General features: G+C 47.7%; 66 non-coding genes across 66 annotated transcripts; 23 read left to right on the top strand and 43 right to left on the bottom strand.

The window, feature by feature from the left end:
- Nucleotides 1–14: 14 nt before the first annotated feature.
- Nucleotides 15–87, bottom strand: trnav-uac (transfer RNA valine (anticodon UAC)). The gene has a single exon. It is a non-coding gene; the product is annotated as a tRNA-Val (tRNA).
- A 102-nt stretch (nt 88–189) lies between these two features.
- trnav-cac (transfer RNA valine (anticodon CAC)) lies at nt 190–262 on the top strand. The gene has a single exon. It is a non-coding gene; the product is annotated as a tRNA-Val (tRNA).
- A 157-nt stretch (nt 263–419) lies between these two features.
- trnae-cuc (transfer RNA glutamic acid (anticodon CUC)) lies at nt 420–491 on the bottom strand. The gene has a single exon. It is a non-coding gene; the product is annotated as a tRNA-Glu (tRNA).
- Nucleotides 492–619: 128 nt separating this feature from the next.
- Nucleotides 620–692, bottom strand: trnav-uac (transfer RNA valine (anticodon UAC)). Its single transcript has one exon. It is a non-coding gene; the product is annotated as a tRNA-Val (tRNA).
- Nucleotides 693–794: 102 nt separating this feature from the next.
- On the top strand, nt 795–867 carry trnav-cac (transfer RNA valine (anticodon CAC)). The gene has a single exon. It is a non-coding gene; the product is annotated as a tRNA-Val (tRNA).
- A 157-nt stretch (nt 868–1,024) lies between these two features.
- Nucleotides 1,025–1,096, bottom strand: trnae-cuc (transfer RNA glutamic acid (anticodon CUC)). The gene has a single exon. It is a non-coding gene; the product is annotated as a tRNA-Glu (tRNA).
- A 128-nt stretch (nt 1,097–1,224) lies between these two features.
- On the bottom strand, nt 1,225–1,297 carry trnav-uac (transfer RNA valine (anticodon UAC)). The gene has a single exon. It is a non-coding gene; the product is annotated as a tRNA-Val (tRNA).
- Nucleotides 1,298–1,399: 102 nt separating this feature from the next.
- trnav-cac (transfer RNA valine (anticodon CAC)) lies at nt 1,400–1,472 on the top strand. The gene has a single exon. It is a non-coding gene; the product is annotated as a tRNA-Val (tRNA).
- A 157-nt stretch (nt 1,473–1,629) lies between these two features.
- On the bottom strand, nt 1,630–1,701 carry trnae-cuc (transfer RNA glutamic acid (anticodon CUC)). The gene has a single exon. It is a non-coding gene; the product is annotated as a tRNA-Glu (tRNA).
- A 129-nt stretch (nt 1,702–1,830) lies between these two features.
- On the bottom strand, nt 1,831–1,903 carry trnav-uac (transfer RNA valine (anticodon UAC)). The gene has a single exon. It is a non-coding gene; the product is annotated as a tRNA-Val (tRNA).
- A 102-nt stretch (nt 1,904–2,005) lies between these two features.
- On the top strand, nt 2,006–2,078 carry trnav-cac (transfer RNA valine (anticodon CAC)). The gene has a single exon. It is a non-coding gene; the product is annotated as a tRNA-Val (tRNA).
- Nucleotides 2,079–2,436: 358 nt separating this feature from the next.
- trnav-uac (transfer RNA valine (anticodon UAC)) lies at nt 2,437–2,509 on the bottom strand. Its single transcript has one exon. It is a non-coding gene; the product is annotated as a tRNA-Val (tRNA).
- A 102-nt stretch (nt 2,510–2,611) lies between these two features.
- trnav-cac (transfer RNA valine (anticodon CAC)) lies at nt 2,612–2,684 on the top strand. The gene has a single exon. It is a non-coding gene; the product is annotated as a tRNA-Val (tRNA).
- Nucleotides 2,685–2,841: 157 nt separating this feature from the next.
- Nucleotides 2,842–2,913, bottom strand: trnae-cuc (transfer RNA glutamic acid (anticodon CUC)). Its single transcript has one exon. It is a non-coding gene; the product is annotated as a tRNA-Glu (tRNA).
- Nucleotides 2,914–3,042: 129 nt separating this feature from the next.
- On the bottom strand, nt 3,043–3,115 carry trnav-uac (transfer RNA valine (anticodon UAC)). Its single transcript has one exon. It is a non-coding gene; the product is annotated as a tRNA-Val (tRNA).
- A 533-nt stretch (nt 3,116–3,648) lies between these two features.
- On the bottom strand, nt 3,649–3,721 carry trnav-uac (transfer RNA valine (anticodon UAC)). Its single transcript has one exon. It is a non-coding gene; the product is annotated as a tRNA-Val (tRNA).
- Nucleotides 3,722–3,823: 102 nt separating this feature from the next.
- trnav-cac (transfer RNA valine (anticodon CAC)) lies at nt 3,824–3,896 on the top strand. The gene has a single exon. It is a non-coding gene; the product is annotated as a tRNA-Val (tRNA).
- A 157-nt stretch (nt 3,897–4,053) lies between these two features.
- On the bottom strand, nt 4,054–4,125 carry trnae-cuc (transfer RNA glutamic acid (anticodon CUC)). The gene has a single exon. It is a non-coding gene; the product is annotated as a tRNA-Glu (tRNA).
- Nucleotides 4,126–4,254: 129 nt separating this feature from the next.
- Nucleotides 4,255–4,327, bottom strand: trnav-uac (transfer RNA valine (anticodon UAC)). Its single transcript has one exon. It is a non-coding gene; the product is annotated as a tRNA-Val (tRNA).
- A 102-nt stretch (nt 4,328–4,429) lies between these two features.
- On the top strand, nt 4,430–4,502 carry trnav-cac (transfer RNA valine (anticodon CAC)). Its single transcript has one exon. It is a non-coding gene; the product is annotated as a tRNA-Val (tRNA).
- A 157-nt stretch (nt 4,503–4,659) lies between these two features.
- trnae-cuc (transfer RNA glutamic acid (anticodon CUC)) lies at nt 4,660–4,731 on the bottom strand. Its single transcript has one exon. It is a non-coding gene; the product is annotated as a tRNA-Glu (tRNA).
- A 129-nt stretch (nt 4,732–4,860) lies between these two features.
- On the bottom strand, nt 4,861–4,933 carry trnav-uac (transfer RNA valine (anticodon UAC)). Its single transcript has one exon. It is a non-coding gene; the product is annotated as a tRNA-Val (tRNA).
- A 102-nt stretch (nt 4,934–5,035) lies between these two features.
- On the top strand, nt 5,036–5,108 carry trnav-cac (transfer RNA valine (anticodon CAC)). The gene has a single exon. It is a non-coding gene; the product is annotated as a tRNA-Val (tRNA).
- A 358-nt stretch (nt 5,109–5,466) lies between these two features.
- trnav-uac (transfer RNA valine (anticodon UAC)) lies at nt 5,467–5,540 on the bottom strand. The gene has a single exon. It is a non-coding gene; the product is annotated as a tRNA-Val (tRNA).
- Nucleotides 5,541–5,642: 102 nt separating this feature from the next.
- On the top strand, nt 5,643–5,715 carry trnav-cac (transfer RNA valine (anticodon CAC)). The gene has a single exon. It is a non-coding gene; the product is annotated as a tRNA-Val (tRNA).
- Nucleotides 5,716–5,873: 158 nt separating this feature from the next.
- On the bottom strand, nt 5,874–5,945 carry trnae-cuc (transfer RNA glutamic acid (anticodon CUC)). Its single transcript has one exon. It is a non-coding gene; the product is annotated as a tRNA-Glu (tRNA).
- A 129-nt stretch (nt 5,946–6,074) lies between these two features.
- On the bottom strand, nt 6,075–6,147 carry trnav-uac (transfer RNA valine (anticodon UAC)). Its single transcript has one exon. It is a non-coding gene; the product is annotated as a tRNA-Val (tRNA).
- Nucleotides 6,148–6,249: 102 nt separating this feature from the next.
- On the top strand, nt 6,250–6,322 carry trnav-cac (transfer RNA valine (anticodon CAC)). The gene has a single exon. It is a non-coding gene; the product is annotated as a tRNA-Val (tRNA).
- A 358-nt stretch (nt 6,323–6,680) lies between these two features.
- Nucleotides 6,681–6,753, bottom strand: trnav-uac (transfer RNA valine (anticodon UAC)). Its single transcript has one exon. It is a non-coding gene; the product is annotated as a tRNA-Val (tRNA).
- A 102-nt stretch (nt 6,754–6,855) lies between these two features.
- Nucleotides 6,856–6,928, top strand: trnav-cac (transfer RNA valine (anticodon CAC)). Its single transcript has one exon. It is a non-coding gene; the product is annotated as a tRNA-Val (tRNA).
- Nucleotides 6,929–7,085: 157 nt separating this feature from the next.
- Nucleotides 7,086–7,157, bottom strand: trnae-cuc (transfer RNA glutamic acid (anticodon CUC)). Its single transcript has one exon. It is a non-coding gene; the product is annotated as a tRNA-Glu (tRNA).
- A 129-nt stretch (nt 7,158–7,286) lies between these two features.
- Nucleotides 7,287–7,359, bottom strand: trnav-uac (transfer RNA valine (anticodon UAC)). The gene has a single exon. It is a non-coding gene; the product is annotated as a tRNA-Val (tRNA).
- Nucleotides 7,360–7,461: 102 nt separating this feature from the next.
- On the top strand, nt 7,462–7,534 carry trnav-cac (transfer RNA valine (anticodon CAC)). Its single transcript has one exon. It is a non-coding gene; the product is annotated as a tRNA-Val (tRNA).
- Nucleotides 7,535–7,892: 358 nt separating this feature from the next.
- Nucleotides 7,893–7,965, bottom strand: trnav-uac (transfer RNA valine (anticodon UAC)). Its single transcript has one exon. It is a non-coding gene; the product is annotated as a tRNA-Val (tRNA).
- A 102-nt stretch (nt 7,966–8,067) lies between these two features.
- trnav-cac (transfer RNA valine (anticodon CAC)) lies at nt 8,068–8,140 on the top strand. Its single transcript has one exon. It is a non-coding gene; the product is annotated as a tRNA-Val (tRNA).
- A 151-nt stretch (nt 8,141–8,291) lies between these two features.
- On the bottom strand, nt 8,292–8,363 carry trnae-cuc (transfer RNA glutamic acid (anticodon CUC)). The gene has a single exon. It is a non-coding gene; the product is annotated as a tRNA-Glu (tRNA).
- Nucleotides 8,364–8,492: 129 nt separating this feature from the next.
- On the bottom strand, nt 8,493–8,565 carry trnav-uac (transfer RNA valine (anticodon UAC)). Its single transcript has one exon. It is a non-coding gene; the product is annotated as a tRNA-Val (tRNA).
- Nucleotides 8,566–8,667: 102 nt separating this feature from the next.
- On the top strand, nt 8,668–8,740 carry trnav-cac (transfer RNA valine (anticodon CAC)). The gene has a single exon. It is a non-coding gene; the product is annotated as a tRNA-Val (tRNA).
- Nucleotides 8,741–8,897: 157 nt separating this feature from the next.
- On the bottom strand, nt 8,898–8,969 carry trnae-cuc (transfer RNA glutamic acid (anticodon CUC)). Its single transcript has one exon. It is a non-coding gene; the product is annotated as a tRNA-Glu (tRNA).
- Nucleotides 8,970–9,098: 129 nt separating this feature from the next.
- Nucleotides 9,099–9,171, bottom strand: trnav-uac (transfer RNA valine (anticodon UAC)). The gene has a single exon. It is a non-coding gene; the product is annotated as a tRNA-Val (tRNA).
- A 102-nt stretch (nt 9,172–9,273) lies between these two features.
- trnav-cac (transfer RNA valine (anticodon CAC)) lies at nt 9,274–9,346 on the top strand. Its single transcript has one exon. It is a non-coding gene; the product is annotated as a tRNA-Val (tRNA).
- Nucleotides 9,347–9,503: 157 nt separating this feature from the next.
- Nucleotides 9,504–9,575, bottom strand: trnae-cuc (transfer RNA glutamic acid (anticodon CUC)). The gene has a single exon. It is a non-coding gene; the product is annotated as a tRNA-Glu (tRNA).
- A 128-nt stretch (nt 9,576–9,703) lies between these two features.
- On the bottom strand, nt 9,704–9,776 carry trnav-uac (transfer RNA valine (anticodon UAC)). Its single transcript has one exon. It is a non-coding gene; the product is annotated as a tRNA-Val (tRNA).
- Nucleotides 9,777–9,878: 102 nt separating this feature from the next.
- trnav-cac (transfer RNA valine (anticodon CAC)) lies at nt 9,879–9,951 on the top strand. The gene has a single exon. It is a non-coding gene; the product is annotated as a tRNA-Val (tRNA).
- Nucleotides 9,952–10,108: 157 nt separating this feature from the next.
- On the bottom strand, nt 10,109–10,180 carry trnae-cuc (transfer RNA glutamic acid (anticodon CUC)). The gene has a single exon. It is a non-coding gene; the product is annotated as a tRNA-Glu (tRNA).
- Nucleotides 10,181–10,308: 128 nt separating this feature from the next.
- trnav-uac (transfer RNA valine (anticodon UAC)) lies at nt 10,309–10,381 on the bottom strand. Its single transcript has one exon. It is a non-coding gene; the product is annotated as a tRNA-Val (tRNA).
- A 103-nt stretch (nt 10,382–10,484) lies between these two features.
- On the top strand, nt 10,485–10,557 carry trnav-cac (transfer RNA valine (anticodon CAC)). Its single transcript has one exon. It is a non-coding gene; the product is annotated as a tRNA-Val (tRNA).
- Nucleotides 10,558–10,714: 157 nt separating this feature from the next.
- On the bottom strand, nt 10,715–10,786 carry trnae-cuc (transfer RNA glutamic acid (anticodon CUC)). Its single transcript has one exon. It is a non-coding gene; the product is annotated as a tRNA-Glu (tRNA).
- A 128-nt stretch (nt 10,787–10,914) lies between these two features.
- Nucleotides 10,915–10,987, bottom strand: trnav-uac (transfer RNA valine (anticodon UAC)). The gene has a single exon. It is a non-coding gene; the product is annotated as a tRNA-Val (tRNA).
- A 102-nt stretch (nt 10,988–11,089) lies between these two features.
- On the top strand, nt 11,090–11,162 carry trnav-cac (transfer RNA valine (anticodon CAC)). The gene has a single exon. It is a non-coding gene; the product is annotated as a tRNA-Val (tRNA).
- Nucleotides 11,163–11,319: 157 nt separating this feature from the next.
- On the bottom strand, nt 11,320–11,391 carry trnae-cuc (transfer RNA glutamic acid (anticodon CUC)). Its single transcript has one exon. It is a non-coding gene; the product is annotated as a tRNA-Glu (tRNA).
- A 129-nt stretch (nt 11,392–11,520) lies between these two features.
- Nucleotides 11,521–11,593, bottom strand: trnav-uac (transfer RNA valine (anticodon UAC)). Its single transcript has one exon. It is a non-coding gene; the product is annotated as a tRNA-Val (tRNA).
- Nucleotides 11,594–11,695: 102 nt separating this feature from the next.
- trnav-cac (transfer RNA valine (anticodon CAC)) lies at nt 11,696–11,768 on the top strand. The gene has a single exon. It is a non-coding gene; the product is annotated as a tRNA-Val (tRNA).
- Nucleotides 11,769–11,926: 158 nt separating this feature from the next.
- On the bottom strand, nt 11,927–11,998 carry trnae-cuc (transfer RNA glutamic acid (anticodon CUC)). Its single transcript has one exon. It is a non-coding gene; the product is annotated as a tRNA-Glu (tRNA).
- Nucleotides 11,999–12,127: 129 nt separating this feature from the next.
- Nucleotides 12,128–12,200, bottom strand: trnav-uac (transfer RNA valine (anticodon UAC)). The gene has a single exon. It is a non-coding gene; the product is annotated as a tRNA-Val (tRNA).
- Nucleotides 12,201–12,302: 102 nt separating this feature from the next.
- On the top strand, nt 12,303–12,375 carry trnav-cac (transfer RNA valine (anticodon CAC)). Its single transcript has one exon. It is a non-coding gene; the product is annotated as a tRNA-Val (tRNA).
- A 157-nt stretch (nt 12,376–12,532) lies between these two features.
- On the bottom strand, nt 12,533–12,604 carry trnae-cuc (transfer RNA glutamic acid (anticodon CUC)). Its single transcript has one exon. It is a non-coding gene; the product is annotated as a tRNA-Glu (tRNA).
- A 129-nt stretch (nt 12,605–12,733) lies between these two features.
- Nucleotides 12,734–12,806, bottom strand: trnav-uac (transfer RNA valine (anticodon UAC)). The gene has a single exon. It is a non-coding gene; the product is annotated as a tRNA-Val (tRNA).
- Nucleotides 12,807–12,908: 102 nt separating this feature from the next.
- On the top strand, nt 12,909–12,981 carry trnav-cac (transfer RNA valine (anticodon CAC)). Its single transcript has one exon. It is a non-coding gene; the product is annotated as a tRNA-Val (tRNA).
- A 157-nt stretch (nt 12,982–13,138) lies between these two features.
- trnae-cuc (transfer RNA glutamic acid (anticodon CUC)) lies at nt 13,139–13,210 on the bottom strand. The gene has a single exon. It is a non-coding gene; the product is annotated as a tRNA-Glu (tRNA).
- A 129-nt stretch (nt 13,211–13,339) lies between these two features.
- On the bottom strand, nt 13,340–13,412 carry trnav-uac (transfer RNA valine (anticodon UAC)). Its single transcript has one exon. It is a non-coding gene; the product is annotated as a tRNA-Val (tRNA).
- A 102-nt stretch (nt 13,413–13,514) lies between these two features.
- trnav-cac (transfer RNA valine (anticodon CAC)) lies at nt 13,515–13,587 on the top strand. Its single transcript has one exon. It is a non-coding gene; the product is annotated as a tRNA-Val (tRNA).
- Nucleotides 13,588–13,744: 157 nt separating this feature from the next.
- On the bottom strand, nt 13,745–13,816 carry trnae-cuc (transfer RNA glutamic acid (anticodon CUC)). Its single transcript has one exon. It is a non-coding gene; the product is annotated as a tRNA-Glu (tRNA).
- A 128-nt stretch (nt 13,817–13,944) lies between these two features.
- Nucleotides 13,945–14,017, bottom strand: trnav-uac (transfer RNA valine (anticodon UAC)). Its single transcript has one exon. It is a non-coding gene; the product is annotated as a tRNA-Val (tRNA).
- Nucleotides 14,018–14,119: 102 nt separating this feature from the next.
- On the top strand, nt 14,120–14,192 carry trnav-cac (transfer RNA valine (anticodon CAC)). Its single transcript has one exon. It is a non-coding gene; the product is annotated as a tRNA-Val (tRNA).
- Nucleotides 14,193–14,349: 157 nt separating this feature from the next.
- trnae-cuc (transfer RNA glutamic acid (anticodon CUC)) lies at nt 14,350–14,421 on the bottom strand. Its single transcript has one exon. It is a non-coding gene; the product is annotated as a tRNA-Glu (tRNA).
- Between the last annotated feature and the right edge of the window lie 53 nt (nt 14,422–14,474).

Below are 14,474 nucleotides of genomic sequence, written 5' to 3'. Positions count from 1 at the left end.
TTACCACTGAGATGTGTTTCCACCCGGTTTCGAACCGGGGACCTTTCGCGTGTAAAGCGAACGTGATGACCTCTACACTATGGAAACTGACAAGTGCCCTGATTTAACCGAAAAAATTGCTGCCCTAGTCATTCTTGTATCAATCGGGACGTTTTTCACACACGATGAGAGAACCCAAATCATCTTTGTGTTTCCATAGTGTAGCGGTTATCACGTTCGCCTCACACGCGAAAGGTCCCCGGTTCGAAACCGGGTGGAAACAACCTTTTGTTGCAGCCTAAAGAGTTACCGTTCACATGAAGAGAGAATTAAATGTCTGGCGAGAAATTCACAAAAGCACCTCGAGCCAATATCTGGCCGTAAAGCCCAAGCCTAGTTCTCGGACGAGGTTTTTTGGATTCTTTAAACCCGAGAGAGCGTTCCCTGACCGGGAATCGAACCCGGGCCGTGGCGGTGAGAGCGCCAAATCCTGACCACTAGACCACCAGGGACACGAGGGCAACTTTTGTGAGAATTCCCACAAAAAAAAAAATTAAAAAAAGAAAAAAGATTCAAGTGCAACCAAAAGTGTGCCCTTTGAGCGAAGGAACCAGGCGATACACCCGTTACCACTGAGATGTGTTTCCACCCGGTTTCGAACCGGGGACCTTTCGCGTGTAAAGCGAACGTGATGACCTCTACACTATGGAAACTGACAAGTGCTCTGATTTAACCGAAAAAATTGCTGCCCTAGTCATTCTTGTATCAATCGGGACGTTTTTCACACACGATGAGAGAACCCAAATCATCTTTGTGTTTCCATAGTGTAGCGGTTATCACGTTCGCCTCACACGCGAAAGGTCCCCGGTTCGAAACCGGGTGGAAACAACCTTTTGTTGCAGCCTAAAGAGCTACCGTTCACATGAAGAGAGAATTAAATGTCTGGCGAGAAATTCACAAAAGCACCTCGAGCCAATATCTGGCCGTAAAGCCCAAGCCTAGTTCTCGGACGAGGTTTTTTGGATTCTTTAAACCCGAGAGAGCGTTCCCTGACCGGGAATCGAACCCGGGCCGTGGCGGTGAGAGCGCCAAATCCTGACCACTAGACCACCAGGGACACGAGGGCAACTTTTGTGAGAATTCCCACAAAAAAAAAAAATTAAAAAAAAAAAAAGATTCAAGTGCAACCAAAAGTGTGCCCTTTGAGCGAAGGAACCAGGCGATACACCCGTTACCACTGAGATGTGTTTCCACCCGGTTTCGAACCGGGGACCTTTCGCGTGTAAAGCGAACGTGATGACCTCTACACTATGGAAACTGACAAGTGCCCTGATTTAACCGAAAAAATTGCTGCCCTAGTCATTCTTGTATCAATCGGGACGTTTTTCACACACGATGAGAGAACCCAAATCATCTTTGTGTTTCCATAGTGTAGCGGTTATCACGTTCGCCTCACACGCGAAAGGTCCCCGGTTCGAAACCGGGTGGAAACAACCTTTTGTTGCAGCCTAAAGAGTTACCGTTCACATGAAGAGAGAATTAAATGTCTGGCGAGAAATTCACAAAAGCACCTCGAGCCAATATCTGGCCGTAAAGCCCAAGCCTAGTTCTCGGACGAGGTTTTTTGGATTCTTTAAACCCGAGAGAGCGTTCCCTGACCGGGAATCGAACCCGGGCCGTGGCGGTGAGAGCGCCAAATCCTGACCACTAGACCACCAGGGACACGAGGGCAACTTTTGTGAGAATTCCCACAAAAAAAAAAAATTAAAAAAAAAAAAAAGATTCAAGTGCAACCAAAAGTGTGCCCTTTGAGCGAAGGAACCAGGCGATACACCCGTTACCACTGAGATGTGTTTCCACCCGGTTTCGAACCGGGGACCTTTCGCGTGTAAAGCGAACGTGATGACCTCTACACTATGGAAACTGACAAGTGCCCTGATTTAACCGAAAAAATTGCTGCCCTAGTCATTCTTGTATCAATCGGGACGTTTTTCACACACGATGAGAGAACCCAAATCATCTTTGTGTTTCCATAGTGTAGCGGTTATCACGTTCGCCTCACACGCGAAAGGTCCCCGGTTCGAAACCGGGTGGAAACAACCTTTTGTTGCAGCCTAAAGAGTTACCGTTCACATGAAGAGAGAATTAAATGTCTGGCGAGAAATTCACAAAAGCACCTCGAGCCAATATCTGGCCGTAAAGCCCAAGCCTAGTTCTCGGACGAGGTTTTTTGGATTCTTTAAACCCGAGAGAGCGTTCCCTGACCGGGAATCGAACCCGGGCCGTGGCGGTGAGAGCGCCAAACCCTGACCACTAGACCACCAGGGACACGAGGGCAACTTTTGTGAGAATTCCCACAAAAAAAGAAAATTAAAAAAAAAAAAAAGATTCAAGTGCAACCAAAAGTGTGCCCTTTGAGCGAACGAACCAGGCGATACACCCGTTACCACTGAGATGTGTTTCCACCCGGTTTCGAACCGGGGACCTTTCGCGTGTAAAGCGAACGTGATGACTTCTACACTATGGAAACTGACAAGTGCTCTGATTTAACCGAAAAAATTGCTGCCCTAGTCATTCTTGTATCAATCGGGACGTTTTTCACACACGATGAGAGAACCCAAATCATCTTTGTGTTTCCATAGTGTAGCGGTTATCACGTTCGCCTCACACGCGAAAGGTCCCCGGTTCGAAACCGGGTGGAAACAACCTTTTGTTGCAGCCTAAAGAGTTACCGTTCACATGAAGAGAGAATTAAATGTCTGGCGAGAAATTCACAAAAGCACCTCGAGCCAATATCTGGCCGTAAAGCCCAAGCCTAGCTCTCGGACGAGGTTTTCTGGATTCTTTAAACCCGAGAGAGCGTTCCCTGACCGGGAATCGAACCCGGGCCGTGGCGGTGAGAGCGCCAAATCCTGACCACTAGACCACCAGGGACACGAGGGCAACTTTTGTGAGAATTCCCACAAAAAAAAAAAATTAAAAAAAAAAAAAAGATTCAAGTGCAACCAAAAGTGTGCCCTTTGAGCGAAGGAACCAGGCGATACACCCGTTACCACTGAGATGTGTTTCCACCCGGTTTCGAACCGGGGACCTTTCGCGTGTAAAGCGAACGTGATGACCTCTACACTATGGAAACTGACAAGTGCTCTGATTTAACCGAAAAAATTGCTGCCCTAGTCATTCTTGTATCAATCGGGACGTTTTTCACACACGATGAGAGACCCCAAATCATCTTTGTGTTTCCATAGTGTAGCGGTTATCACGTTCGCCTCACACGCGAAAGGTCCCCGGTTCGAAACCCGGTGGAAACAACCTTTTGTTGCAGCCTAAAGAGCTACCGTTCACATGAAGAGAGAATTAAATGTCTGGCGAGAAATTCACAAAAGCACCTCGAGCCAATATCTGGCCGTAAAGCCCAAGCCTAGTTCTCGGACGAGGTTTTTTGGATTCTTTAAACCCGAGAGAGCGTTCCCTGACCGGGAATCGAACCCGGGCCGTGGCGGTGAGAGCGTCAAATCCTGACCACTAGACCACCAGGGACACGAGGGCAACTTTTGTGAGAATTCCCACAAAAAAAGAAAATTAAAAAAAAAAAAAAGATTCAAGTGCAACCAAAAGTGTGCCCTTTGAGCGAAGGAACCAGGCGATACACCCGTTACCACTGAGATGTGTTTCCACCCGGTTTCGAACCGGGGACCTTTCGCGTGTAAAGCGAACGTGATGACCTCTACACTATGGAAACTGACAAGTGCCCTGATTTAACCGAAAAAATTGCTGCCCTAGTCATTCTTGTATCAATCGGGACGTTTTTCACACACGATGAGAGAACCCAAATCATCTTTGTGTTTCCATAGTGTAGCGGTTATCACGTTCGCCTCACACGCGAAAGGTCCCCGGTTCGAAACCGGGTGGAAACAACCTTTTGTTGCAGCCTAAAGAGCTACCGTTCACATGAAGAGAGAATTAAATGTCTGGCGAGAAATTCACAAAAGCACCTCGAGCCAATATCTGGCCGTAAAGCCCAAGCCTAGCTCTCGGACGAGGTTTTCTGGATTCTTTAAACCCGAGAGAGCGTTCCCTGACCGGGAATCGAACCCGGGCCGTGGCGGTGAGAGCGCCAAATCCTGACCACTAGACCACCAGGGACACGAGGGCAACTTTTGTGAGAATTCCCACAAAAAAAGAAAATTAAAAAAAAAAAAAAGATTCAAGTGCAACCAAAAGTGTGCCCTTTGAGCGAACGAACCAGGCGATACACCCGTTACCACTGAGATGTGTTTCCACCCGGTTTCGAACCGGGGACCTTTCGCGTGTAAAGCGAACGTGATGACCTCTACACTATGGAAACTGACAAGTGCCCTGATTTAACCGAAAAAATTGCTGCCCTAGTCATTCTTGTATCAATCGGGACGTTTTTCACACACGATGAGAGAACCCAAATCATCTTTGTGTTTCCATAGTGTAGCGGTTATCACGTTCGCCTCACACGCGAAAGGTCCCCGGTTCGAAACCGGGTGGAAACAACCTTTTGTTGCAGCCTAAAGAGTTACCGTTCACATGAAGAGAGAATTAAATGTCTGGCGAGAAATTCACAAAAGCACCTCGAGCCAATATCTGGCCGTAAAGCCCAAGCCTAGTTCTCGGACGAGGTTTTTTGGATTCTTTAAACCCGAGAGAGCGTTCCCTGACCGGGAATCGAACCCGGGCCGTGGCGGTGAGAGCGCCAAATCCTGACCACTAGACCACCAGGGACACGAGGGCAACTTTTGTGAGAATTCCCACAAAAAAAAAAAATTAAAAAAAGAAAAAAGATTCAAGTGCAACCAAAAGTGTGCCCTTTGAGCGAAGGAACCAGGCGATACACCCGTTACCACTGAGATGTGTTTCCACCCGGTTTCGAACCGGGGACCTTTCGCGTGTAAAGCGAACGTGATGACCTCTACACTATGGAAACTGACAAGTGCCCTGATTTAACCGAAAAAATTGCTGCCCTAGTCATTCTTGTATCAATCGGGACGTTTTTCACACACGATGAGAGAACCCAAATCATCTTTGTGTTTCCATAGTGTAGCGGTTATCACGTTCGCCTCACACGCGAAAGGTCCCCGGTTCGAAACCGGGTGGAAACAACCTTTTGTTGCAGCCTAAAGAGTTACCGTTCACATGAAGAGAGAATTAAATGTCTGGCGAGAAATTCACAAAAGCACCTCGAGCCAATATCTGGCCGTAAAGCCCAAGCCTAGTTCTCGGACGAGGTTTTTTGGATTCTTTAAACCCGAGAGAGCGTTCCCTGACCGGGAATCGAACCCGGGCCGTGGCGGTGAGAGCGCCAAACCCTGACCACTAGACCACCAGGGACACGAGGGCAACTTTTGTGAGAATTCCCACAAAAAAAAAAAATTAAAAAAAAAAAAAAGATTCAAGTGCAACCAAAAGTGTGCCCTTTGAGCGAACGAACCAGGCGATACACCCGTTACCACTGAGATGTGTTTCCACCCGGTTTCGAACCGGGGACCTTTCGCGTGTAAAGCGAACGTGATGACCTTCTACACTATGGAAACTGACAAGTGCTCTGATTTAACCGAAAAAATTGCTGCCCTAGTCATTCTTGTATCAATCGGGACGTTTTTCACACACGATGAGAGAACCCAAATCATCTTTGTGTTTCCATAGTGTAGCGGTTATCACGTTCGCCTCACACGCGAAAGGTCCCCGGTTCGAAACCGGGTGGAAACAACCTTTTGTTGCAGCCTAAAGAGTTACCGTTCACATGAAGAGAGAATTAAATGTCTGGCGAGAAATTCACAAAAGCACCTCGAGCCAATATCTGGCCGTAAAGCCCAAGCCTAGCTCTCGGACGAGGTTTTTCTGGATTCTTTAAACCCGAGAGAGCGTTCCCTGACCGGGAATCGAACCCGGGCCGTGGCGGTGAGAGCGCCAAATCCTGACCACTAGACCACCAGGGACACGAGGGCAACTTTTGTGAGAATTCCCACAAAAAAAAAAAATTAAAAAAAAAAAAAAGATTCAAGTGCAACCAAAAGTGTGCCCTTTGAGCGAAGGAACCAGGCGATACACCCGTTACCACTGAGATGTGTTTCCACCCGGTTTCGAACCGGGGACCTTTCGCGTGTAAAGCGAACGTGATGACCTCTACACTATGGAAACTGACAAGTGCTCTGATTTAACCGAAAAAATTGCTGCCCTAGTCATTCTTGTATCAATCGGGACGTTTTTCACACACGATGAGAGAACCCAAATCATCTTTGTGTTTCCATAGTGTAGCGGTTATCACGTTCGCCTCACACGCGAAAGGTCCCCGGTTCGAAACCGGGTGGAAACAACCTTTTGTTGCAGCCTAAAGAGCTACCGTTCACATGAAGAGAGAATTAAATGTCTGGCGAGAAATTCACAAAAGCACCTCGAGCCAATATCTGGCCGTAAAGCCCAAGCCTAGTTCTCGGACGAGGTTTTTTGGATTCTTTAAACCCGAGAGAGCGTTCCCTGACCGGGAATCGAACCCGGGCCGCGGCGGTGAGAGCGCCAAATCCTGACCACTAGACCACCAGGGACACGAGGGCAACTTTTGTGAGAATTCCCACAAAAAAAGAAAATTAAAAAAAAAAAAAAGATTCAAGTGCAACCAAAAGTGTGCCCTTTGAGCGAACGAACCAGGCGATACACCCGTTACCACTGAGATGTGTTTCCACCCGGTTTCGAACCGGGGACCTTTCGCGTGTAAAGCGAACGTGATGACCTCTACACTATGGAAACTGACAAGTGCCCTGATTTAACCGAAAAAATTGCTGCCCTAGTCATTCTTGTATCAATCGGGACGTTTTTCACACACGATGAGAGAACCCAAATCATCTTTGTGTTTCCATAGTGTAGCGGTTATCACGTTCGCCTCACACGCGAAAGGTCCCCGGTTCGAAACCGGGTGGAAACAACCTTTTGTTGCAGCCTAAAGAGTTACCGTTCACATGAAGAGAGAATTAAATGTCTGGCGAGAAATTCACAAAAGCACCTCGAGCCAATATCTGGCCGTAAAGCCCAAGCCTAGTTCTCGGACGAGGTTTTTTGGATTCTTTAAACCCGAGAGAGCGTTCCCTGACCGGGAATCGAACCCGGGCCGTGGCGGTGAGAGCGCCAAATCCTGACCACTAGACCACCAGGGACACGAGGGCAACTTTTGTGAGAATTCCCACAAAAAAAAAAAATTAAAAAAAGAAAAAAGATTCAAGTGCAACCAAAAGTGTGCCCTTTGAGCGAAGGAACCAGGCGATACACCCGTTACCACTGAGATGTGTTTCCACCCGGTTTCGAACCGGGGACCTTTCGCGTGTAAAGCGAACGTGATGACCTCTACACTATGGAAACTGACAAGTGCCCTGATTTAACCGAAAAAATTGCTGCCCTAGTCATTCTTGTATCAATCGGGACGTTTTTCACACACGATGAGAGAACCCAAATCATCTTTGTGTTTCCATAGTGTAGCGGTTATCACGTTCGCCTCACACGCGAAAGGTCCCCGGTTCGAAACCGGGTGGAAACAACCTTTTGTTGCAGCCTAAAGAGTTACCGTTCACATGAAGAGAGAATTAAATGTCTGGCGAGAAATTCACAAAAGCACCTCGAGCCAATATCTGGCCGTAAAGCCCAAGCCTAGTTCTCGGACGAGGTTTTTTGGATTCTTTAAACCCGAGAGAGCGTTCCCTGACCGGGAATCGAACCCGGGCCGCGGCGGTGAGAGCGCCAAATCCTGACCACTAGACCACCAGGGACACGAGGGCAACTTTTGTGAGAATTCCCACAAAAAAAGAAAATTAAAAAAAAAAAAAAGATTCAAGTGCAACCAAAAGTGTGCCCTTTGAGCGAAGGAACCAGGCGATACACCCGTTACCACTGAGATGTGTTTCCACCCGGTTTCGAACCGGGGACCTTTCGCGTGTAAAGCGAACGTGATGACCTCTACACTATGGAAACTGACAAGTGCCCTGATTTAACCGAAAAAATTGCTGCCCTAGTCATTCTTGTATCAATCGGGACGTTTTTCACACACGATGAGAGAACCCAAATCATCTTTGTGTTTCCATAGTGTAGCGGTTATCACGTTCGCCTCACACGCGAAAGGTCCCCGGTTCGAAACCGGGTGGAAACAACCTTTTGTTGCAGCCTAAAGAGTTACCGTTCACATGAAGAGAGAATTAAATGTCTGGCGAGAAATTCACAAAAGCACCTCGAGCCAATATCTGGCCGTAAAGCCCAGTTCTCGGACGAGGTTTTTTGGATTCTTTAAACCCGAGAGAGCGTTCCCTGACCGGGAATCGAACCCGGGCCGTGGCGGTGAGAGCGCCAAATCCTGACCACTAGACCACCAGGGACACGAGGGCAACTTTTGTGAGAATTCCCACAAAAAAAGAAAATTAAAAAAAAAAAAAAGATTCAAGTGCAACCAAAAGTGTGCCCTTTGAGCGAAGGAACCAGGCGATACACCCGTTACCACTGAGATGTGTTTCCACCCGGTTTCGAACCGGGGACCTTTCGCGTGTAAAGCGAACGTGATGACCTCTACACTATGGAAACTGACAAGTGCCCTGATTTAACCGAAAAAATTGCTGCCCTAGTCATTCTTGTATCAATCGGGACGTTTTTCACACACGATGAGAGAACCCAAATCATCTTTGTGTTTCCATAGTGTAGCGGTTATCACGTTCGCCTCACACGCGAAAGGTCCCCGGTTCGAAACCGGGTGGAAACAACCTTTTGTTGCAGCCTAAAGAGCTACCGTTCACATGAAGAGAGAATTAAATGTCTGGCGAGAAATTCACAAAAGCACCTCGAGCCAATATCTGGCCGTAAAGCCCAAGCCTAGTTCTCGGACGAGGTTTTTTGGATTCTTTAAACCCGAGAGAGCGTTCCCTGACCGGGAATCGAACCCGGGCCGTGGCGGTGAGAGCGCCAAATCCTGACCACTAGACCACCAGGGACACGAGGGCAACTTTTGTGAGAATTCCCACAAAAAAAGAAAATTAAAAAAAAAAAAAAGATTCAAGTGCAACCAAAAGTGTGCCCTTTGAGCGAAGGAACCAGGCGATACACCCGTTACCACTGAGATGTGTTTCCACCCGGTTTCGAACCGGGGACCTTTCGCGTGTAAAGCGAACGTGATGACCTCTACACTATGGAAACTGACAAGTGCCCTGATTTAACCGAAAAAATTGCTGCCCTAGTCATTCTTGTATCAATCGGGACGTTTTTCACACACGATGAGAGAACCCAAATCATCTTTGTGTTTCCATAGTGTAGCGGTTATCACGTTCGCCTCACACGCGAAAGGTCCCCGGTTCGAAACCGGGTGGAAACAACCTTTTGTTGCAGCCTAAAGAGTTACCGTTCACATGAAGAGAGAATTAAATGTCTGGCGAGAAATTCACAAAAGCACCTCGAGCCAATATCTGGCCGTAAAGCCCAAGCCTAGTTCTCGGACGAGGTTTTTTGGATTCTTTAAACCCGAGAGAGCGTTCCCTGACCGGGAATCGAACCCGGGCCGTGGCGGTGAGAGCGCCAAATCCTGACCACTAGACCACCAGGGACACGAGGGCAACTTTTGTGAGAATTCCCACAAAAAAAAAAATTAAAAAAAGAAAAAAGATTCAAGTGCAACCAAAAGTGTGCCCTTTGAGCGAAGGAACCAGGCGATACACCCGTTACCACTGAGATGTGTTTCCACCCGGTTTCGAACCGGGGACCTTTCGCGTGTAAAGCGAACGTGATGACCTCTACACTATGGAAACTGACAAGTGCCCTGATTTAACCGAAAAAATTGCTGCCCTAGTCATTCTTGTATCAATCGGGACGTTTTTCACACACGATGAGAGAACCCAAATCATCTTTGTGTTTCCATAGTGTAGCGGTTATCACGTTCGCCTCACACGCGAAAGGTCCCCGGTTCGAAACCGGGTGGAAACAACCTTTTGTTGCAGCCTAAAGAGCTACCGTTCACATGAAGAGAGAATTAAATGTCTGGCGAGAAATTCACAAAAGCACCTCGAGCCAATATCTGGCCGTAAAGCCCAAGCCTAGTTCTCGGACGAGGTTTTTTGGATTCTTTAAACCCGAGAGAGCGTTCCCTGACCGGGAATCGAACCCGGGCCGTGGCGGTGAGAGCGCCAAATCCTGACCACTAGACCACCAGGGACACGAGGGAACTTTTGTGAGAATTCCCACAAAAAAAAAAAATTAAAAAAAAAAAAAAGATTCAAGTGCAACCAAAAGTGTGCCCTTTGAGCGAAGGAACCAGGCGATACACCCGTTACCACTGAGATGTGTTTCCACCCGGTTTCGAACCGGGGACCTTTCGCGTGTAAAGCGAACGTGATGACCTCTACACTATGGAAACTGACAAGTGCTCTGATTTAACCGAAAAAAATTGCTGCCCTAGTCATTCTTGTATCAATCGGGACGTTTTTCACACACGATGAGAGACCCCAAATCATCTTTGTGTTTCCATAGTGTAGCGGTTATCACGTTCGCCTCACACGCGAAAGGTCCCCGGTTCGAAACCGGGTGGAAACAACCTTTTGTTGCAGCCTAAAGAGCTACCGTTCACATGAAGAGAGAATTAAATGTCTGGCGAGAAATTCACAAAAGCACCTCGAGCCAATATCTGGCCGTAAAGCCCAAGCCTAGTTCTCGGACGAGGTTTTTTGGATTCTTTAAACCCGAGAGAGCGTTCCCTGACCGGGAATCGAACCCGGGCCGTGGCGGTGAGAGCGCCAAATCCTGACCACTAGACCACCAGGGACACGAGGGCAACTTTTGTGAGAATTCCCACAAAAAAAAAAATTAAAAAAAAAAAAAAGATTCAAGTGCAACCAAAAGTGTGCCCTTTGAGCGAAGGAACCAGGCGATACACCCGTTACCACTGAGATGTGTTTCCACCCGGTTTCGAACCGGGGACCTTTCGCGTGTAAAGCGAACGTGATGACCTCTACACTATGGAAACTGACAAGTACCCTGATTTAACCGAAAAAATTGCTGCCCTAGTCATTCTTGTATCAATCGGGACGTTTTTCACACACGATGAGAGAACCCAAATCATCTTTGTGTTTCCATAGTGTAGCGGTTATCACGTTCGCCTCACACGCGAAAGGTCCCCGGTTCGAAACCGGGTGGAAACAACCTTTTGTTGGAGCCTAAAGAGCTACCGTTCACATGAAGAGAGAATTAAATGTCTGGCGAGAAATTCACAAAAGCACCTCGAGCCAATATCTGGCCGTAAAGCCCAAGCCTAGTTCTCGGACGAGGTTTTTTGGATTCTTTAAACCCGAGAGAGCGTTCCCTGACCGGGAATCGAACCCGGGCCGTGGCGGTGAGAGCGCCAAATCCTGACCACTAGACCACCAGGGACACGAGGGCAACTTTTGTGAGAATTCCCACAAAAAAAGAAAATTAAAAAAAAAAAAAAGATTCAAGTGCAACCAAAAGTGTGCCCTTTGAGCGAAGGAACCAGGCGATACACCCGTTACCACTGAGATGTGTTTCCACCCGGTTTCGAACCGGGGACCTTTCGCGTGTAAAGCGAACGTGATGACCTCTACACTATGGAAACTGACAAGTGCCCTGATTTAACCGAAAAAATTGCTGCCCTAGTCATTCTTGTATCAATCGGGACGTTTTTCACACACGATGAGAGAACCCAAATCATCTTTGTGTTTCCATAGTGTAGCGGTTATCACGTTCGCCTCACACGCGAAAGGTCCCCGGTTCGAAACCGGGTGGAAACAACCTTTTGTTGCAGCCTAAAGAGCTACCGTTCACATGAAGAGAGAATTAAATGTCTGGCGAGAAATTCACAAAAGCACCTCGAGCCAATATCTGGCCGTAAAGCCCAAGCCTAGTTCTCGGACGAGGTTTTTTTGGATTCTTTAAACCCGAGAGAGCGTTCCCTGACCGGGAATCGAACCCGGGCCGTGGCGGTGAGAGCGCCAAATCCTGACCACTAGACCACCAGGGACACGAGGGCAACTTTTGTGAGAATTCCCACAAAAAAAGAAAATTAAAAAAAAAAAAAAGATTCAAGTGCAACCAAAAGTGTGCCCTTTGAGCGAAGGAACCAGGCGATACACCCGTTACCACTGAGATGTGTTTCCACCCGGTTTCGAACCGGGGACCTTTCGCGTGTAAAGCGAACGTGATGACTTCTACACTATGGAAACTGACAAGTGCCCTGATTTAACCGAAAAAATTGCTGCCCTAGTCATTCTTGTATCAATCGGGACGTTTTTCACACACGATGAGAGAACCCAAATCATCTTTGTGTTTCCATAGTGTAGCGGTTATCACGTTCGCCTCACACGCGAAAGGTCCCCGGTTCGAAACCGGGTGGAAACAACCTTTTGTTGCAGCCTAAAGAGCTACCGTTCACATGAAGAGAGAATTAAATGTCTGGCGAGAAATTCACAAAAGCACCTCGAGCCAATATCTGGCCGTAAAGCCCAAGCCTAGTTCTCGGACGAGGTTTTTTGGATTCTTTAAACCCGAGAGAGCGTTCCCTGACCGGGAATCGAACCCGGGCCGTGGCGGTGAGAGCGCCAAATCCTGACCACTAGACCACCAGGGACACGAGGGCAACTTTTGTGAGAATTCCCACAAAAAAAGAAAATTAAAAAAAAAAAAAAGATTCAAGTGCAACCAAAAGTGTGCCCTTTGAGCGAAGGAACCAGGCGATACACCCGTTACCACTGAGATGTGTTTCCACCCGGTTTCGAACCGGGGACCTTTCGCGTGTAAAGCGAACGTGATGACCTCTACACTATGGAAACTGACAAGTGCCCTGATTTAACCGAAAAAATTGCTGCCCTAGTCATTCTTGTATCAATCGGGACGTTTTTCACACACGATGAGAGAACCCAAATCATCTTTGTGTTTCCATAGTGTAGCGGTTATCACGTTCGCCTCACACGCGAAAGGTCCCCGGTTCGAAACCGGGTGGAAACAACCTTTTGTTGCAGCCTAAAGAGCTACCGTTCACATGAAGAGAGAATTAAATGTCTGGCGAGAAATTCACAAAAGCACCTCGAGCCAATATCTGGCCGTAAAGCCCAAGCCTAGTTCTCGGACGAGGTTTTTTGGATTCTTTAAACCCGAGAGAGCGTTCCCTGACCGGGAATCGAACCCGGGCCGTGGCGGTGAGAGCGCCAAATCCTGACCACTAGACCACCAGGGACACGAGGGCAACTTTTGTGAGAATTCCCACAAAAAAAGAAAATTAAAAAAAAAAAAAAGATTCAAGTGCAACCAAAAGTGTGCCCTTTGAGCGAAGGAACCAGGCGATACACCCGTTACCACTGAGATGTGTTTCCACCCGGTTTCGAACCGGGGACCTTTCGCGTGTAAAGCGAACGTGATGACCTCTACACTATGGAAACTGACAAGTGCCCTGATTTAACCGAAAAAATTGCTACCCTAGTCATTCTTGTATCAATCGGGACGTTTTTCACACACGATGAGAGAACCCAAATCATCTTTGTGTTTCCATAGTGTAGCGGTTATCACGTTCGCCTCACACGCGAAAGATCCCCGGTTCGAAACCGGGTGGAAACAACCTTTTGTTGCAGCCTAAAGAGCTACCGTTCACATGAAGAGAGAATTAAATGTCTGGCGAGAAATTCACAAAAGCACCTCGAGCCAATATCTGGCCGTAAAGCCCAAGCCTAGTTCTCGGACGAGGTTTTTTGGATTCTTTAAACCCGAGAGAGCGTTCCCTGACCGGGAATCGAACCCGGGCCGTGGCGGTGAGAGCGCCAAATCCTGACCACTAGACCACCAGGGACACGAGGGCAACTTTTGTGAGAATTCCCACAAAAAAAAAAATTAAAAAAAGAAAAAAGATTCAAGTGCAACCAAAAGTGTGCCCTTTGAGCGAAGGAACCAGGCGATACACCCGTTACCACTGAGATGTGTTTCCACCCGGTTTCGAACCGGGGACCTTTCGCGTGTAAAGCGAACGTGATGACCTCTACACTATGGAAACTGACAAGTGCCCTGATTTAACCGAAAAAATTGCTGCCCTAGTCATTCTTGTATCAATCGGGACGTTTTTCACACACGATGAGAGAACCCAAATCATCTTTGTGTTTCCATAGTGTAGCGGTTATCACGTTCGCCTCACACGCGAAAGGTCCCCGGTTCGAAACCGGGTGGAAACAACCTTTTGTTGCAGCCTAAAGAGCTACCGTTCACATGAAGAGAGAATTAAATGTCTGGCGAGAAATTCACAAAAGCACCTCGAGCCAATATCTGGCCGTAAAGCCCAAGCCTAGTTCTCGGACGAGGTTTTTTGGATTCTTTAAACCCGAGAGAGCGTTCCCTGACCGGGAATCGAACCCGGGCCGTGGCGGTGAGAGCGCCAAATCCTGACCACTAGACCACCAGGGACACGAGGGCAACTTTTGTGAGAATTCCCACAAAAAAAGAAAATTAAAAAAAAA

The sequence above is a fragment of the Scleropages formosus genome, chromosome 11, assembly GCF_900964775.1.
Source record: "Scleropages formosus chromosome 11, fSclFor1.1, whole genome shotgun sequence".
Classification (NCBI taxonomy): domain Eukaryota; kingdom Metazoa; phylum Chordata; class Actinopteri; order Osteoglossiformes; family Osteoglossidae; genus Scleropages; species Scleropages formosus.
The sequence above is the reverse complement of the archived record's forward strand: the minus strand, read 5'-3'. Positions and strand labels throughout refer to the sequence as shown.